Source organism: Gouania willdenowi, chromosome 19 (genome assembly GCF_900634775.1).
Source record: "Gouania willdenowi chromosome 19, fGouWil2.1, whole genome shotgun sequence".
Taxonomy (NCBI): domain Eukaryota; kingdom Metazoa; phylum Chordata; class Actinopteri; order Blenniiformes; family Gobiesocidae; genus Gouania; species Gouania willdenowi.
Window position 1 is genome coordinate 22,306,645 of NC_041062.1, and position 6,611 is coordinate 22,313,255.

The window sequence follows — 6,611 nt, forward strand, 5'->3', positions numbered from 1 at the left end:
CAGGAGAAATTCTGTAATCACATATCAGTACTCTGTGAAATAAGCACGCTCTCTCTCTCCTCTAGGAAAAGGTTTACTGTCAATGAGGTTTTTGAACAGCTCTTTCACAGTGAAAGTGATGTAGAAGAGAATGTGTCTGAAACTTTATAGTGAATAACCCCAAATACTTTACAAAAAAGTAGATAAAAATTGGTAAATAAATTTTTTTATGAGATATGGTTCACTCTGCGAGAGTCATGAATGTGCACCCCAAATTAAAAAAGATTTGGATGGGTCCTCAGCTCCTTGGGGCTTTCTCAGGTGTGTATGTGGGGGCGGTGTCTGTCTCTCGGCCTGGGGTCTCTGGGGCCCCTGGGGGGGCAGCTCCCGTTGTTGTTGCCGGCCTGGCTAGACTTTCAAGCCGGGGCGGTGCCTGGGTTTATAAAAGCGGCTCTTGCCCACACATCAGTGGTGGATGCACTGCCCTGCCTTGGGCTGTGGGATAAGCTCGTAATATTGGGCTTAACCTTATATGCGTTGATCCCAAATATCAGTTCTCAGGTATAAGCACACCTTCCCTCTGTTCATGGCCACCATCATTATACATTATACTTGCTGTGTCACCCACTTCAATTTATCCACACTTGTCACCAGGCTGGCTTAACTGATTACACAACACAATATGCACAACTATAACATCACTTTGCATTCTCACCGTAAAATAGTCAACTCTACCTCACCCCTTCCGTTATCCTACCCTGACTGTTCTTCAGTTTGGTGATCCAACTTAAAGTTTTGAGAAGATCTGAGGTACTCAGAGGGACTGTTGATGAAAAGTCTTTATTCCATGAGGGCAACATAATCATTAAAAAACATGCGAGAAAAAAAGTGAGATTTAGGCCACAGGTTCTAATAGGCATAACTGCTGTGTGGAATAAAATAAAAAGAGACAACACAAAGTCAAGGGGAAAGAGGATATGAAATAACAAACAAAACCAAATATTATGTGGTACATGGAAGTATATATATACTGTATATTGTGTTAGATGCCTAAGTACATTTTTTTGGAATTTGGATCCTACTGATCCTCTCATTTTTACGATATCAAAAATAATACCTCCTTAATCCAACTTGCAAACTTAGAAGCTCTGGGCTGTTTCCAGTTATGAAGAATAAATTTACAAGCGACCAATGTACAAAATGCAACAAAGTTTGCTTGAGATACAGTTAAAGTGACATCATCACTGCATCTTCCAAGAATGGTTGTAAGCGGATCTGGCTACAGTGTTTTCTTACATATGGTTGAGAAGGTCTCAAAAATACATTTCTAACTCAAACAAGGCAGAGAATTCCCAGAACATGTGCCCAGTTGTAGCTGGCTTCATGTGACATCTAGTACAAGTTGGGTCAACAGCAGGACATATTTGGGAAAGTCTCTCCCTTGTGAAAAGCAGTCTATGTGTTACTTTAAACTTGATAAGATTATGTCTCAGACACAATGATATGGAAAGCCGAGTGAGTATTTATTGTTATTATTTCTGCTCAAACACCTTAACAACCGCAACTTCTGCTAAGAACAGTGTTAAAATTGTGTTTCCTCTTATCTCCTCCAGGTCATTTGGGTCAGTATTGAGGTGTATTGACTGCTTAATATGATATTCATTTATGCTGTATACCTTTTCACTTAAAAGTTGAGTATAGCCCTACAACGGTGACCTCAAACATATGGGGTTTACAATTCTAGCCAGTTATCTCTGTAGCTCTGCTGTTTGCATGTGATATTGTCTTGTGACCCTTGAAAGTATCCTGTTCACATGCCTGCTCTTCCTCCAATTCTAGCTTCATGCCATAAACGAATCTAACTCCGACCTTTGTTTGTTGACATGTGGAAGTTTGTGGCTTCCTTTCTTTGTTTAAAACTAAAGCTTTAAACTCCACCTGTTAAGTTTCAGGTTTCTGATCAGATCCATATATGCGTTTGTTTGGCTGTTTGGCCCTCAGGGTAGCTTTTGGCTCTGCTGCACTCAGGACCTTGCAATGGAGGGTCTAACTCCAAAGTTAACTCATCTTCACTTTGTAATAATAAAATGTTGTGTTTATATCAAGAAGGTGTCCGCGGAGAATTCTTCACATCATCACATCAACATTAGGATAAAGGGGAAACCACCACAGTATCCAATGAGAAGCCTTGCATGAGCATTGTCATATAAGTCATGAACATGATTGTCACAATGTAATTACAGATATCTTTAAACAGAGTTTTGACTATTCAGTTACAGATATCGGCAAGTGGCATTTGGGATGCATGATGTGGCGAAGGGCGGGTTTCGTGAGGTCATTGCAGATAATATCTGTAACTCAGTTTTGACTAGTCAAAACTGAGTTACAGATATATCTAACTGTATTTTTGACTAATCAAAATTGAATGCAGATATCTCTAATTGTACTTGTCAAAATTCAATTTTGACTAGTCACAATTATTATTATTATTATTATTATTATTATTATTATTATTATTATTATTAACAATAATAATAATAATTAAAGCCGCGAGCGGCGTCATAGGGTCCGATGAAGCGGCCGGGGGCGGTAACCCACGGTCACGTATACCACTGTTGGGGATTTGGGAATTGGCCTGGAGTTGTAAGCGTTTTCGTATAACGGCGTAGTTATGGCAAAGGATTTTCCTGTGTCATGATAGGCCCCTCCCACTTTTCACAGCCTGCTCTATTTGCCATAGCAATGTGCTTCCATCTAATAAGATTCATTCTACAGTGTATTGAAGTCAACACGACATATCGTCTGTCCGCTACAGCTGCTCGTGTAGGACGACCACAGAAGCGGTGCCCTCTGAGAACGCAAGGCATTGTGGGTAAATTGGTTGTCGTTTGTTGTTTAGCTCTGGACAGTGATCGTGTGTATCAAATATGAAGCAGTTTGAACTTTGCAATCTAGAGTTATAAGCGTTTTCGTATAACGGCGTAGTTATGGCAAGGGATTTTCGTGTGTCATTATAGGCCCCTCCCACTGGCCATGATGGGTAATTTGGTCATCGAGCGTTGTTTATGGATGGACAATCATCGTGTGCATCAAATATGAAGCAGTTTGAACTTTGCATTGAAGCGTTATAAGCATTTTCCTATTATAGCGTGCTGATGGCGAAGGATTCTCCCGTGTCATTATAGGCCCCTCCCACTGATCACAGCCTGTTTTTTCTTCCATAGCAATTTGCTACCCTCTGTGTAGGTTCATCCTACAGTGTTTTGAAGTCAACACGACATATCGTCTCTCCGCTACAGCTGCTCGTGTTGGACAACCACAGAAGCGGCGCCCTCTGAGAACGCAAGGCATTATGGGTAAATTGGTTCTCGAGTTTTGTTTATGGCTGTACGGTCATCATGTGTATCAAATATGAAGCAGTTTGAACTTTGCAATCTAGAGTTTTGGCTTTTTCCTAGAACGGCGTCCTGTTGATGCTAACCGTGTACATGACCATAAATGCCACCGGTCGAAAACACAATGCATGATGGGAAATGTTTCAAAGCAGTCATGACCAAGCTTGGGCACATGTCCTTTGTGTGAAATTTGAAGCTGATCATAGTTTGTGTGCCAGAGTTATGGAGATTTGGACATTTCTGCGTGCTAACAAAAATTAGCATTGCATTTTTGTGGCAGCGCCACGACCAAACCGTGACAGATACGCAAATTCTTTCGATAACTTTTTATCTTCAATGGGTCCTATGTGGTGTTGCCAAGTTTTAAGCGAATCGGATGAATCCCCTCAAACTAGTTCGCGCAGATGCGTTTCGAGGGCGAAACGCCATTTATGACCTTTGACCCAAGATGGCTGACTTCCTGTTTAGTTTTGCGCGGGGTCACAATGTAACTTTTTGCTCATTCTGGGCCGAAGACTACATGTGGCGATTTTCGTACATATCGGTCAAACCTGGCGGTCGTGCGGTTCCATCGTTTTTTTGGCGGCGAAAACGCACGCACAGCGTGCGTTTTCTGTTCGTTTTTTTCACGCCACCAAATTATCGAATTTTTCGCCAGGAGGTGCGTGCAATTTTCAGTGAGTTTTCGGGCGTTTTTAGGGGGTCAAAGTGGGGAGGTACATAATAATAATAAATAAAAGCGAAAACAATAGGTTCCTCTGTCCCATTCTGGGTCATCGGACCCTAATAATGCATTGGATTTTTGATAGCGCTTTATCATAGACACTCAAAGCACTTTACAGAATTAAGGCGTTATTCTTTCACTCCACATTTAGTGGTGGTAAGCTACTATTGTAGCCACAGCTGCCCTGGGGCAGACTGACAGAAGCGAGGCTGCCATAGTGTGCCATCGGTCCCTCCGACCACCACCAACACTCACTCACACACTACATTCATACTGGGCAATGTGGGTGAAGTGTCTTGGCCAAGGACACAATGACAGATACCACTGGATGTCCCCCACTGTTGCACCTGGATTTCTCAGTGGTCTCCCATGCAACTACTAACCAGGCCCAGACCTGCTTAGCTTCCTAGATCTAATGAGATCGGGCAGTGACAGGCTGGTATGGTCACAATTATGTTGTCGATATCATCATCAATCTAAAAAGCAAGGGACGTCTGTGTCTGTGTGTGGAGCAAATATCTCCCCAACGCGGTGCGAGCTCGACCTGAAACTTAGTCAACAGGTTCCAAATACTCCAAGTGTGTGTGTCTGTTATTTTAGAGTAATTTGGTCATTTCAAAATGTTTATTTTAATTTTATTTCACTTCTGGACGGCCCCGAAATGAAACCTATCTATATCTATTTCACTGCACAGCTCACTTCCGGTGCGTGCATGAACTCCCGTGGACTTCTCTTTTCTCTTTTGAGGAAAAATACTTTTTTACTGTTCTTTATTTGGTGATGACATTTCGAAACGTTTATTTTCATGTTAGTTTGACCGTTCGCTATTTTGACCAGACAGACCTCACCCGGAAGTTATTGACGGCAATGGCTGCTGTGTTGAAAGCTGCACATTTATCAGCAGCGCGCGTGTGTGAGAGAGAACCAACGGAGGAGATTTGTGTCCAAGGTAGAGAGTCTCACACACACACACACACACACACACACACACACACACACCGATCAGGTGCGCTTCACTATCGATCACCGTCTACGTGTGTGTGCGTGTGTATAACGGACCACCATTTAGTCCGGTTACAGTCTGTGTCACGACACCCGTCATAGCGTGGTAGTGACTGTAGTGTTGAGTCAGATCTAAGCGTTTACATGTTACGTAGACGGTGCTACATAGTGAAGCCCGCCTGATGATTGCTGCAGCTTCACTCACGACACACCTACCACTACACCTAACTACTGAAAATAAATAAGTTCAGTGAAAGTTAGGCAGGCACACAAATGACGTAAAACTAAAAACTAAACAATATTTATACAGGAAGTAAACAAAACGACAACAGAAATGCAGAAAAATATACACAAAGGCTCTAAAAACACACAAAATGACTCCAAAAAACATATATTACAGAAAAATACACCAAATGACAACAAAAACCTGAAAATGACTCAAAATACACTAAACTAAATACTTATACAAAAAATACACTAAAATGACAACAGAAATGTACAAAACTATACCCAAAAAAAATAATACACAAAATGACTCCAGAATCACACTACAATGGCAACAAAAAACAATAATTATACAAAAAATGCACAAAAAGACAACTGAAAGATAAAAACTACACATAATGATGACTTCAAAAAACATACATTACAGAAAAATACAACAAAAATATGAAAATTGGCTCAAAATACACAAAACTAAATATTTATACGAAAAATACACAAAACTAAATATTTACACAAAAAATACACAAAATGACTTCTGAGTCACACTACAATGGCAACAAAAAACAATAATTACACAAAAAATTTACAAAAACACAACAGAAAGATACAAAAATACACATGACTCCAAAAAACATACATTACCAAAAAAATGTAATTAAAAAAAAACAGCAAACATTTATGCACAAAAAAACAACAGAAAGATACACAAATACACATGACTCCAAAAAACATACGTTACAGGAAAATACACCAAACCAAAAAAATACAAAAGTGATGATGAAGTCATGCACATGTCCCATAGAATTAAACCAGGAAAATTGCACCCGCAAATATACCCCATATGCTTCCACTTGAATGCATACTTCTGACGGGCACTGTACTAGTAATGTTAATTCCAGATTGTCAAATGTTGCTATTTAATGTTAAAATGGCTTGCCATAGACATCTGCCGTGGTGAAAAAAATCTTTAAAAATGGACTACAAAATGTACATTTATAACACTTTCCCCTGTGCCTCTAACCGCTGATATAATCTCAAATATCACAAGGTTTGTATTGAAATCAAAGGAAAAGAGGCTACCAGGCTACGAGGAACAAAAGTGAAACTAAAAGAATGTCACATTGAAAGGTTGCTCAGACTCACCTTCAACTCAGAAATCAACATTAATCCAAAATAAGTATGATGATGTTTGAAATTGTTACATTTATGCAAGATATAGGCCTACATAATGTTGTAGGCAAACAAATGTAGAACTGCACAAAGCATTCCAAGGTGAATGAAATATG

The 6,611-nt window shown here is 40.1% G+C and overlaps 1 pseudogene; it reads right to left on the reverse strand.

The window, feature by feature from the left end:
• Positions 1 to 4,433: 4,433 nt before the first annotated feature.
• On the reverse strand, positions 4,434 to 4,551 carry LOC114482066 (uncharacterized; annotated as a pseudogene).
• Positions 4,552 to 6,611: the final 2,060 nt, after the last annotated feature.